Below are 14,440 nucleotides of genomic sequence, written 5' to 3' on the forward strand. Positions count from 1 at the left end.
CTATCCTATCACAGCAGAGCAGCACATTCAGCCTGAGCTGACAAACCTGACAAAGGAAAGAAGATTAGATTAGATAACAGAGATATTACAGCGACTGTGCAACTAGGAAAGGCTGCAGTAAGACACACCACATTAGAACAGGTATAGGAACTTATAGGATAGAAGAAATAAGGCTGAAAATGTTGTTACAGAGTCTCTTTAAGGGCTGGTTCACACGGGCGTCTGTCCGGCTTTTGGTGGTGTTGCCTTTGTCAGCGTCACGTTCGGCGGTGTTGAGTTTAGGCTTTCAGTTGCGGTCGGCATTTTCCTCCCCATAGGGGGACATTAGCCGCGGCGGTTAACAATCCCAGGACGCTACATGTAGCTTCCAGGGTCGCCTCAAACGCCAGGGAAAATCGGGATCTGAACGCCATGTTCGTGCAAACGCCGGTAAAAGCCCAGTACAAACGCTCCTATTCACTTGAATGGGAGCATTTAAAGCTGAGTCCCGAACGCCGGTGGTAAACGCAGGGCAGATGCCCATGTAAACCAGCCCTAAGTTGGATAAAACTGAGCTCCTGATTTTCCCACCCCACGCTGCACCACCCCTTCAGGATATTCATTTCACGACCAACAGGACGACCATCTGCCCTACCTCCCAGGCCTGTTTCCTGGGTGTCACCCTGGACTCTACTGTCTCCAGGGCCAGATTTGAACATTTTGCCGCCCAAGGCCCACCATCATCAACTCTGCCCTTGGAGAGAGCACAGGATGGGGGAGCACAGAACCAGTGCTCCACTACTAGCCCCTGTGGAAGCAAGGCAGCCATGGTCTGGGTTTGTGACTGTTGTGGTTTACATGTCTGGCAGCTTAAAGTGAACCTTAAGCGTAAAAAAAAAATGTGTTTTACTCACCTGGGGCTTCCCTCAGCCCCCTGCAGCCGATCGGTGCCCTCGCCATGTCCGATTCTCCCATCCCCACCGGCGACCACTTCCGGTTTGGCCGTCAGGACTCGACAGGCTGGCAATGCGTGTGATTCTTCGCGTTCCCAGCCACAATATCTCCCCCTATGCTGCTATTGCGGCCTTCCTTGCCGCAATAGCAGTATAGGGGGCGATATTGTGGCTGGGAACGCGGAGAGACACGACGAGGGCACCGATCGGCTGCAGGGGGCTGAGGGAAGCCCCAGGTGAGTAAAACTCTTTTTTTTTACACTTAAAGAGGAACTCCAGTGAAAATAATGTAGTAAAAAAAGTGCTTCATTTTTTACCATAATTATGTATAAATGATTTAGTCAGTGTTTGCTCATTGTCAAATCTTTCCCCTCCCCGATTTACATTCTGACATTTATTACATGGTGACATTTTTACTGTGGGCAGGTTATGTAGCTGCTCCTAGCTGTTTTGGCTGTTAGAGACAGCTGTAAACAGCTAATTCCTGTCTGTGAACACTGTTACATTGTGGCATGTTGCCCAGAGTACCACGGTACTCAGAGCTTCTTGTGGGAGGGGTTTCAGCACAAAATAAGTCATACAGCGCCCCTGATGGTCTGTTTGTGAAAATCATTATATTTCTCATGTAAAAGGGGGTATCAGCTACTGATTGGGATAAAGTTCAATTCTAGGTTGGAGTTTCTCTTTAAGTGCCTCTTTAACTGCCTTAGTGTGCCAGCCCACTTCCTGCCCCTTTCTTCCTGGTGCCCTAGGCCATGGCCTTTGTGGCCTTGTCTTAAATCCGGCCATGACTGTCTCCTTCAGCCCCAACTTCCAAAGTGTTACCAGAGCCTGCAACTTCCCTCTCCACAACATCTCCAAGATCTGCCCCTTCCTGACCCCGGACACTACCAAGCTTCTCATTCACGCCCTCATCATTTCCCGACTTGAAAATTGCAATGCCCTTCTGTTAGGTCTCCCCTTGAACCATGTGGCCCCCCTTCAATCAGTTATGAGTGCGGCTGCTAGACTCATTCTTCACATTGCTCTGCTTTCACGTCTCCTGGGGTGACAAAAAAGCTAGAAATAGCACTGCTTACGTGCCTGAAGGACTTCTCCAGAGCTGCCCCCACCCTATGGAACTTTCACCCCCCATTCCATAGCCCTACCTAGTGTGTCCCTCCCCTTTAGATTATAATCCTATAGCAGAACCCCCTTTCACCTCAGTGTATCCTTCCCATGGACTAACTTGGACTTGAATTGCTTGGACTTGATTGATGTAAAATCCCATGATCGTGTATTTTATCACCTGCTTATATCTCTCTATCTGACACTGCTTTTTAACATTGTATGTATGCCTATTTATTGTCCCTTGCCAACTCCCTTGGCCTCTCTCAGCACGTAAACTCCCCCACCCACTCTGCTGGTCATATCCACGATCTCATCTTCTCCAAATCCGCCTCCCTCACCAACCTGGACATAGCACCATTCCCTCTCTCTGACCATCACCTCCTCACCTTCACCATCTCCCAATCCTCCTCCTCTGCCCCCCCCCCCCCCCCCCCATGCCTGGTTGATGGCAAAGGGATCTGCGCAATCTGAACCCAACCATCCTAGCTGACCCCCTCCTCTCCCTCTCCTCCAACCTCCCCACCCTGTCATGCCCCAATCAAGCAGCAGCCCAATGTAACAAGGCCCTCTCATCAGCTTTAGATGAAGCTGTGCCCCTAACCTTCCGCCCCAAAACCCCCCTCAATCCCCAACCCTGGCACACCACCCACACACGCAACCTCAAGAAAGGGACATGAGCCGCTGAGCGGAAATGGAGGAAATCGCGTCTCAATCCCGATTTCCTGGATTATAAATCTAAGCTACTTTTCCCCACTGCAGAAGCTAAACAAAAGTACTTTGCTGCCCTGATTTGAACTCAAGCCTCCAACCCACAACGTCTCTTCACCACTTTAACTCCCTACTTAACCCCACTCCTCCCACCCCTTGCTCCACCATCTCAGCCAATGTCTTTGCCACTCACTTCACCAGTAAAATCTCAGCTATCCGAAATGAAATCTCCCTCCTACATTCTTCAATTTCCGCCAACCCCCCCCCCCCCCCCTAGGCCACTGCTATGCCTCACCTTCCAGGCCTCTCCCATGCCCCATCCCCCCCCCTCACCTTCTCCATCCAGACTGTTCCTATGCACCCACCCTCCCTAACCTCCTTCACTCCTGCCACCATTGAAGAGGTGAATCTATTGCTTGCCACTTCCCCTGCTACCTCCTCCCCCTCGACCCTGTCCCCTCTGACACCCTCCGCCCCCACTTCCCTGACCTGGCCTGTGTCCTCACCTCCTTGTTCAAACTTTCCCTCTCCACCAGCACCTTCCCCTCAGCTTTTAAAGAGGCCACTGTACTCCCCCCCCCTGCTGAAAAAACCCTCACTCGACCCTACCCTCTAACTACCGACCAATCTCTCTCCTCCCTTTTGCTTCAAAGCTCCTCGAACGCCTGGTCCACAGACGCATCACGCACTACCTCAGCACCAACTCCCTACTTGACCCCTACAATCTGGTTTCCGTCCTGCCCACTCAACAGAAACCGCTCTTGTCAAGGTAGTAAATGACCTTACCCTTGCTAAAGCTGAAGGAAACTACGCCATCCTGCTACTGCTTGACATTTCCTCGGCATTTGATACAGTTGGCCATCCCCTCCTCCTTTGAACCCTACAGTCCTTAGGGATTTGTGACCACACCCTTGCCTGGATCTCCTCATACCTCTCTAATCGCCACTTCACCACCTCTTTTAATGGTTCCTCCTCAACTCCCACACCGCTCTCGGTTGGAGTCCCCCAGGGCTCTGTTCTGGGCCCCCTACTGTTCTCAATTTACATCTCCTCTACTGGCAAAGTCATCTCCTCCCTGGGCTTCAAAATGGGTATCATCAGCTATATGCAGATGATACCCAAATCTATCTCCACACCCCCGATTTCTCCCCTCCACTATGGACAAGGTCTCCTCCTGCCTATTAACCATCTCATCCTGGATGTCAGCTAGGTTCCTGAAGCTTAACCTGGATAAAACTGAACTCATAATTTTCCCGCCCCGCTCTGCACCACCCCTCCCAGATATTCACATCACTATAAACAGCACTACCGCTGCCTGGGCGGCACCCTAGACTCTGCCCTCTCCTTCAGCTAACACATCCAAAATGTTACCAGAACCTGCAACTTCCACCTTCGAAACATCTCCAAAATCCGCCCCTTTCTGACCCCAGACACTACCAAGCTTCTCATCCATGCCCTCATCATCTCCCGCCTTGACTACTGCAATGCCGTACTATCTGGCCTCCCCTTAAAACGTATTGAACCCCTTCAATCAGTCATGAATGCAGCAGCTAGACTCATCCATCTTTCCCACCGCTCTGCTTCCACTTCTCCCCTCTGCAAAGCCCTACACTGGTTCCCTATCAGCTTCAGGATGAGTGGTTTTGTGCCTTACCTACAAATCTGTGCACAAGACCTGCCCAACCTACATTTCTGAGCTCGTCAACAGATATATACCTGCCTGTTCCCTCCGGTCCTCCAATGATCTCCGCCTGACCTCCCCACGCATTTCTCATTCCCATGCACGCTTACAAGACTTCTCAAGTCACCCCACCCTATGGAACTCCCTTCCACTCCCCCTCAGACTCGCTCCTTCCTTCAACACCTTCAAGCAAGCCCTCAAAACTAATTTCTTTAAAATAGCCTACCCCACATCTACCACACTCTAACTCTCTGTCAAAAGTCAAACCTTTTCCACAGTCCTACCTTATGTGTCCCCCCACCCTTTAGATTGTAAGCCTTGGTAGGGCCTCCCCCCTTCCTTAGTGTGCCCTTCTTAATTTTACTACCCCGGCAAATACACCCTTCTCAAGGACTAACTCGTACTTGTTTTGCTGGGTCTCTGTAAAACGCATTTTATACCTTGATTGTATGTATAACCTTGTGCTATGTTGTATAACCGTTTGCTACCTCTCTGTCTGTCACCCTTTGTTGCAAGGTATTATACCTATTTATTGTCCAGCGCTGCGTAATATGTTGGCGCTTTATAAATACAATAAATAATAATAAAAATAATAATAATTGTCCAGCGCTGCGTAATATGTTGCATAATATGTTGGCCCCAAATACAAAACAGCTGCAAAAATGCAAACAGCTGCAAAATTGTCACTTATCAATCTGATTAACACTTTAGGCTCATATTGCTCACCTTTCTATATCTATATACAGTATTGCTACGTAACACTGCCCTCCTAGTGACGTTTAGACTAGGCTGTTAATTAAGCAGAATTCTTGGCACTAGTCTAGCTTAGAGAAACCACCGCAAATCCCTATAGACTATTATTATTAATTTGTATAGCACTAGCATCTTCCGTGGCGCTGTACAACAGAAAACAGGGTATAACATTACAACATAAACAATACATTCATTAACAATACAAGACAATGGGGGATACCGCTGATGCAGTGAACAAAATCAACTACAGATCTTAACAAAGGGGTGGGAGGTATGCACACACATAACACAGCTTTGTGAGACAAAAGGGGAAGAGAGCCCTGGCCCAAATGTCTTATGGCCCATACTCACGGGCAACTTTTTTGGCCTGTCGCCAGCACATGTGAGCGTGTGCGCGACAGGCCGGCGACAGCTCGTCGCCACGTCCCTCCGCGTACACACGCGGAAGAGGGACCAGCAGTGCGACGGAAGCTGTCGCCGACGTTCCTCCTCCCCCCGCCGGAAACGCCGTATTCTGTATGAAGGTTGCTGTCGCTAGTCCGCATACCCACGCGGACTAGCGACAGTTGCGGCGGAGTTGCGGCGGCTCCGGGTCAATCGCCTGGCGACATCAGCGACGAGCGACGGGTCGGGGTGCGCGCCCGTGCAACGCAGCATACTCACGGGCGACGTGTTGCAGCGACAACTGTAGCCCGTGAGTATGGGCCATTACAGTCTAAATGTTTAAAGAGACACCGAAGCCGGTGTAAAAACTTCTTTTTACCTATTATTTATGTGAGGCATGTTTGCCCCTGCTAAAACGCCACTATCCTGGGGCAGAACGAGGGGTCTTTACCCGCAAAATCCCCTGGGGCACACTGCAGGGAGCGCTTCCGTGAGAGGCAGAGCTTTTAGCTGCAGCTCTGCCTCTACATGCGTCTATCATCGCGTATCTCCGCCTCTCTCAGACTTCCTTCACTGAGAGGGGTGGGGAGAGGCGGAGATCCGCGGCTGATTGACGCGCATGGAGGCAGAGCTGCAGCCGAAAGCTCTGCCTTCGTGAGCAGCATAATCCACGACCAAGAAAGTTGTGGATTTTGCAGGGGGGATTTGGGGAGTAAAGACCCCTCGTTCTGCCAAGGGATAGCGGCGTTTTAGCAGGGGCAAACATGCCTCACATAAATAAAAGGTAAAAAGCCATTTTTAAACTGGCTTCAGTGCTTCTTTAAGGTACAGGACAGTAGGAAGCTGTGCATGAAATGGTAGAAATGGTGGTCAGTGGCCCAAGTGTCCTAGGTAGGAAAGAATGTTTGCCTGAAGAGGTGAATTTTCAGGTTGCGCCTAAAAAAGAGCTTTTTAGCAGGGACATTTTGTTAGGCAAGACAAATATTGTGTACTGACGCCCCCTACTGACAGTAAAAGAAAAATTAATGGAGGCCACTAGAATATTGCCATAAAAAGATCCTCTACGTCAGGGGTCAGGAACCTTTGTGGCTGAGAGAGCCATAAATGCCACATATTTTAAAATGTATTTCCGTGAGAGCTATACAATATGTTTCAAACTGGGACAGTGCGCATGCGCAGCAGAGGGCTCATGTCCCTGTTGCCATGGTGATGTGTGTACAGTTGATCCGACCAGGCAGGGGAAGTGTCAGACATGTCTTCAGCTTCTCTTGGGATTCAGCAATATCAGCAATTTCCCTGAGAGCCAGACAGGAGAACCAGACAGGAGAAATACCGACTAACAGCTTGTACGATTAGCTAGCTGACTATTTGAGCCTGCACGCTGCTTTAGAGCTTGATCATTACTGAATTCCCCCCCACCACCACCACCACCACCACCACCACCCTCGGGAGGGTAGATATTATTGTTCCACCAATTAGAAATTTGTAAAAAAAAAAATTACAATTCTGCATATGATAAAATTTTATATTTTTTTTTTTCATATTTTTGCATGATTTAATTTTTAGTCAGTTTTTCGGCCCCAGGTCTTTTGGTCATATCGACCCGTGCTCAGAGCCCTCTCCCAATTCCCTTTCTCGATTATTAATTACGTTTTGTTTTTTTCATTTGTTTCTCTGATCACAGTACACAGGAATAAGTGTAGCGACATCTAGTGGTCAAAAAGTAAATTTACACCTATATCATACCTATACCTATAACTGTATTGCAGTTTTGACAACTTGACAAAGAGCATGAGGCTCGAAACAGCGGTCTGTCGTTGGAGGACTGCCTTTTAACCCTTATGACACAATAAAGTAACTACGTTTATATTGGTGGTGCCTGCTGAAGTGGATTCTTGCACCTATATCAATGAAATAAATAAAAAATAAATCTTTTTTTTTTCTGCCTCCTCATTGGGAGAGACATAGCTGGGTGCATGACATGGATTTGTAAGGGAAGGAAAAACATGTGTACTGATGCTACCTTGTGCAATAAAAGAGAATTGAATTCCAACAGTACTAAAATACAAAGTAATTAATTACAAAATAAATTAATTAAATGTATTAACTATTAAATTAATAATAATATTATTGTTAAATAAAATACCTGCTTTCGCTCACTGGGCTGCGGGCTATCCTCAATTTGCTTAACTTTTTAATCTAACTCCATGTCTACTCGGATAGCGGAGATTGCACGCCAGGACGCTCCCCCATAAGCTGGGCTTCGGGCTCTAAACTCAGGTTGCCAGTTCAATGGCTGTGTGAAATCTCCACTCTCCAAGTGGACATGGTGTTAGAATAAAAAGCTGTCTGAGCAAAGCGAGGATCGAGCCCACAACCAGTGAGCAGGCAAGGGAACAGTGATTCCACTAAAGCAGGTTATTTATTTTAACAATATTAATAATAATTTAGTCTTTCGTTTACTTTGACAATATTATTATTATTTAATACTTAATTAATGTTATTAATGTATGTTGTAATTTATTACCTACTTACTTTATTTAGTTCTGTTGAAATTATTTTTTCTTTTTCTGTCACTAGGTGGCATCCATACACAATTTTTTTTCATTCACCTACAAAACCTCATCCCCCAGCTATATCTCCTCCAATGAGGAGGCAGAAAAAAGTAGCACTAAAGAACTAAGAACTAGCGCTGAAGACAAAAGTGTGGCTTTTTCTGACAAAGTTATGCATAAAGCATAATTTCTAAGTTGCACAGAGGGATTTGCAGTTTGTCCCCTTAACTAGAGTAGCGCCAAATAGTCCTCCCAGGGAACTTTGGAAGACCAGTCTTTGTTTCTGCTGGCTTCAGAACACACAGTAGACAAACATTCTGCAGTGGTGCAATCTTTACATAGGATTTTTTTATAGCAATATTCTGATGGGCTCCATTTGAATGGCCTGTGAATGGCCTTGTTGCCAGTTATCAACGCCCCCAAAAAACGATTTCCACTTGGAATTCTTTATATCTCTTAATTGTACTATTCTATGTGGCTGCAAGCGTACTATTCATGTCATCTTCCTCCCAGTACCAGAACAGATGCCGGCCTTTTACATCTGGTCTCCTGTATGTGTTTTAAATGTTAAAAAGGTAGTATTTTGCACGCTGATTTTATGCACTTGCACGAGTGTTCCTTCACTCCTGCAATTTTAGCACGCAGTCTCAGTTCTGAATTTGATAATACTAGTCTGCTAGAGAATGTACATATTTGTGTACACAAGCAATATAGAATAGTTAATGTTTTTGCTTGAAACAGATGTATGGATGAGATTATGAGTTAAACCCCTCCCACATGTGCCAGAGAAGGTATACAATGCCTCAATTTTTTTTCTTCAACCACTAAGGCGGGATGGGTCGAGAGTAGGGCGGAGTCAAGTGTCAATTTAATTTGCCGTCTCCTTCTGAAACTTGCCCAGAGTACATCGTGACCAATCCGATCGGTCTGTCCAGTGCCTCCGCACCCACCTCCACTCCCACATTTGGTTCACTTGAAACAATTGCATAATCTATACACAATTTTTACCTGTCTGTATCTCATAAAGTGACTGACACAAGTGGCACAACAATAAATGCTACACTTGATGGTGGGATGGTGCCAGTCTTCTGTTTCTCCAGAATAGTAAATTTATAGACACTTTCTTTTTTTCTTGGACGGGGCACATCCCCAGTGGAGATCCCACAGATGGCAGGACTTAGTGAAATCTAACTGACCACTTACCGTTTTGCAATTGTGTGCCGTACAATTCCCCGTTCATCCACCATATGCTGGACTCTTTGTATACAGCAATGTTGCTCCCCAAGACTATGACAGATCTGAGGAATGATGGAAGGAGGACTATTGGACTTTACTTCTAATACATCTTAAGTTATCAAGCAAAAAACCCTCCCTCCCCCCTGCCCCTCCTGACCTCCTCTACTGCACCTGCGTGAGCTCCGCTGTCAATCAAATCCGCATTGTCCATAGTGTATTCGCAGGCACAGCAGTTCTGAGCCTGCGCAGTACACTGCGGACAGCGTGGATTTAATTGACAGCGGCACTCGCGCAGGCGTGGGATATCCCGGCTGCAAGGGGCTGGAGGAAACCCTGGGTAAGTAGAGAAGGGGGAGGGTTTGCTTGATGACTCCTTTAAATATCATGTTTGATCTGATTTTTTTTCATCAAAGATGTTAATTGACAAATACATATGTTTCAATGGGTACTTGAAATAATGTTATTCATAGCGGTGGGGGTACTTGACAAATATTCTTTTTTATAAAGGAGTACGTGCTATAATAATGTTGAGAAACACAGTTTTAAATGTTTTCCGAGAAAATCCTTCATATATTTAAACCCAGTCATTAAAATGTATTTAGTTATAGTGCTGAGCAGCCCTCCCTGGGTGAATGTATGATGTACAATGATTTACAATAGCTGTTTACAAAAAGAAACTACAAAACAAACAATACTACTGCTTTATTATGTATATTGATTGACAGTAGATACATATAAATGTATAACAGCTTTCAAAACATACACATCTCTACACAGTAGCAAACCAGAGGATATGTTGTGTTCAGTGCTTAAGTCATATAAACATACACACGTTTTTTTGTTTTTATAGCTTTGACCTTTTGTCACAACATTTGCCACAACACTAGTAATACAAGCTCTGCTAAAATAACATTCTTAGGGTCCATTCACACTGGGGCGCTTTCAGTTCTTGTCCAGCACTTTGCTGATCCCTATGGGATCATACACGGTGCAGCACTTGCGATTTGCGGAAATTGAAAACACGTTGCATGCAGCATTTTTGCAGCGGTTGCAATGCGATTCTCATTCCACTGAATGTGAATTGCAAAGCTCAATCGCTGAACAATCTGCGTAAAAAATTGCAACATGAAATCCTGATCGCAAGCGCTAGGCATTGCAATCGCAAGTGGGAAGGGGCCCTAACTGTCATCATTACTGGCTGATTCCAACCACCACCAAGCTCATAATCTATTGGGAATCCTTATGTCTTTTCTTACATTGCCCCCTAGTGGAAACTGCTTGCCTAAATTTAACAGATGCTATTAAGAATATTAGGGACACTAAAACCAAGGTAAAAGCATGCACAATAATTAAAGAAAATCTGTTATTTGCAAAATAAAATACAATGAGTGGGTGCAACAACATTTTGACATTGCTGTGGCTATGGTTATTAACAATTCCCTGTAACATCGAGGCCAGACCAGTGTTGGGCAGTCCAACCAGGTGTTTGTTATTTCACTATTTACCGTACCCTCCACTGCTTTATCCACTGTCATTTATGTGGCCTCAACAATTGTTTGTCTAAATCCAGCTCACACTGGGTGCGCTATAGGCACGTCCAAATTCCAAACCTCCAAGGATGCCCAAATGTGCCGTTTCGGTTAGCAGGTTCTGCGTCACACTGAGCGGATAGCGATTGCAAGCATTGGAAATTCACATGTACAAAGATTTATAGCAGCAAATGTGTCTTGTAAGTCTCCAGGACTGTTGTGGCTTATTTTCATTAATATTATCCAACAGAGTTGCTGCTAACCATGTCACAGAGTCCAGAAACAACACAAAGCACTAACAATGTATTGCTGTAGGAGCAGCAGACTGATGGTGTCACAATGGAAGTCTATGGAGCCTGAATAAGGCAGCAGAAATTCAGTGGAGTAGCATTACCAATGACTGCGCTAGAAAGTTACCAAAGACACACTGCGGTTCCCACATCTCTGTACTGAATTGCCAGACACAGGCTGAAAATAAAATTCTACTTTCTTAAAATGAATTCTATAAACACAGAGCATTTCATCCCTGGTTAGCTGAGGAGCTATGTGCCCCAGTGCAAGTTGTACATTGAGATACCTCAAGCACTCTATACATAACAATTGATAAGGAGCACCAAAGCCTCCCAAGGACAGCCGCAGTGTCAGAGGGGTTTTAGCAGCGGGAAGGGATCAGTTTTCAATGTTACCCACTATTCAAAGCACAAACAGAGGTGGTCTTTGCCACCATAGCACCAATGAAGTAATACTGATAAAGTGATCCCTGGGGTTAGGAGCCCTGATGCAGTATCAACTTTTGCATTCCCTATTGCTATAACACTGTATATCATTGCTGCTGACGTTTTATCTCACCCTATTAAAATGATGTTCCTATTGCAATTTACAGTCAGGTATTAATTCTTAACACTTACTGCAAGTTCAGACTGACATTTTTACTCTCCTTAGAGTGCACACTGTCTATACCACAGGTGTCCAAATCAAATCCCGCCTCTTTATTTTATGAAATGTGCAAGATTATAAGCAGTAAGGGCTCGTTTCCATGCAGCGCAGAGCCCATGTATGACCTCTTGCTTTATTTCCTGACAATCCTTTACCTTGCGATTATTGTATTTGTTTCTCTGGTATTGAATTCTGCCTGTCTGGTGTTCTGTTTGCCTGTTGCATTATTGTGTATATATATTGCCTGGTTATATTTTTATTTCTGCAGCCTGCAGCCTGCCTGCTCTGCTTCCCTGCCGCTACGAACGATAGGGGACACGCGTGCCAAACTTGCATAGGAGAGGGGCAGGGGGAGGAGAGGAGGCAAAGCCGAAGAGGCGGCTTCATCTATCACATTGCCGCCAGAGGAATTAACTAAATTAACCCCCCTGGATACATTTGGCCGCAGCGAGATGGCCACAAAATGCATTGATGTGGCCAGGAATCTTTTTCATTTCTAACATTGGCCGCAGGTGCACGGCCACTTATTTAGTATCTTTGAATACCCCTGTATTTAATTATTTGTACAGTTCACATGTGTTTTCACTTCAGCTGCCAATATTGCATTACTCACCTGTAAATATATTGCATGTTCACAAATAAACCTTACACATCATCCTTGTCTGGTTCTCCGGATTTTCCACATCAGTGACAATCTGCACTCCTTGCAATTCTTATGCACTGCACATGTTGCATTGCACAAGAGGCGTAACTGTCCTGCACCCAACAATAGTACTGTAAAAAGTGTCCAATTAAAGGTACATTATTTTATCTCTAGATACCATGGCCTGGCTACGGCCCTGTTCACATTAGCGTTAAAAAGTGGACCGTAAGCGGAACAAAACGGACACTGTACAAACGGAATGGATGCGAACGACTCCAATGTTAACATATGGATTCCTTCACATGCGTCCATTCGTACGGATCCGTTGCGTACTTTCCGCTGAATGGAACGCAACTTTACTGAAGCACCAATTTTTCTGGACTGCTGAGCCCAGCGGACCGGAAACGGAAGATGTAGCCCTGCGTTGGGGCAATGGGAAAACCGAATGTTTCTCTACACTAGTTCAGAGGGCAAAATTCACTGAGGGTGGGGGTCTGGGGGTAGTGATGAGCTCAGAAGTAATAACGAGGAGTTAGCTACTCGAATTTGGAATACTAATGAGGCGTGGTACTGAGTCGTGGAACACGTCCCATTGGAAGCGTGCGAGGCTGTGATACACATAGAAGCGGTGGGCAGCTGGGTAATTAACCCCCTCTGTCCCAGTCGCACACCTGACCCAATTATGCCAGGCTTTCGTCTTCTTCCACGTCATGTGACTACAGTACACGCATCATGTGACTAGTCACATGACGCATGTAGTCACAAGACACAGAAGACGTCGCAAGCCTGGAAGAAACCCTCTCTACCACCCGGCTGCAATGAAGAAGATGCCTGGTTAAGTTTTTAATCCTCCCTCACCCGCCCAGCTGCTGTACCCTCCCTCACATGCTGTGGCACACTGAGTAAAAATGGATTGTATCGACTGGTGAATAGATCAGTTTTCACTGATCCATTTGCCAGTGTGGACCAAGCCATATGGATGCGGTGAAGCGGAGACCAGATCCGCTTTACCGGATCCATTTGGCTTAAAAATACAGTGTGAACTGGCCCTAACTGATAACCATAAATTAAAAAATAGTGCTGGTAATAGCATCACTCACTGATAAGGAATTACAGCCACAAAATACTTTCCTGGCAGAGACCTGAGCTTCTGAGAGAAGGGGGTAGATGATAAAAGGTCAATAGTTCATATATTCAAGCTCTCGAGACATGGGACAGACTGTCCCTTTAAGCTGAAACAAAGCAATAAATCTACTTTTAATCTACATTTTTAAACATAAAATAAAACTGTGGAATAGCTAAAAGTCATTTTTAGAGGTAGAAGGATAGATACAATTGTTTATCTCAGTTTATTTTAACTTAAGGTTTACTTTGAGTAAGCATTTCTAAGGCATCAGCAGGTACAGTATTTAGCCAGCTTAGGCAGTCTCAGGGATGAGCTCCAGATGAATTCCGAATGGGTTTAATTCGGAGTTCATCTGGATAATTAATGCACCTTAACGGGTGGGTGAGGGAAAGTTAAACTTACCCAGCTGCCACCTGCTTTAATCTGTCCCACGTTGCGTCCCAAGCTGCATTAAAGCCGCATCACGTGTCTACCACGCTTCCTCCTTCAACCCGGAAGGAGGAAATGCGGTAGTGACTTGAACGTGGCTGTCACGGGGTAGAGATCTGTTGACCTCACCACTGGGATAGGACCACTCCAGCACAGAGTCTAAGTGATCACGGGTCTTCACCAGCACCCCCCTAGTGGAGATGCTGGAACACCCCCTAATGGGGATGCAGGACTTCGCTGCCTAGTGCCCACCAGGTTGCGCTGGAAGTAGCCCACAGTGGTTTGGAGAACAGGAGGACCACTACTTGATGGAGGATCCTAGAGGAACGTAATCCAGGAACAAGCCAAGGTCAGGGCAGGCGGAGATCAAGGATGGTCAGGGTCACAAGCCAAAGGTCAGGGCAGGCGGAGTTCAAGG

Source organism: Hyperolius riggenbachi, chromosome 5, assembly GCF_040937935.1.
Source record: "Hyperolius riggenbachi isolate aHypRig1 chromosome 5, aHypRig1.pri, whole genome shotgun sequence".
Taxonomy (NCBI): Eukaryota; Metazoa; Chordata; class Amphibia; order Anura; family Hyperoliidae; genus Hyperolius; species Hyperolius riggenbachi.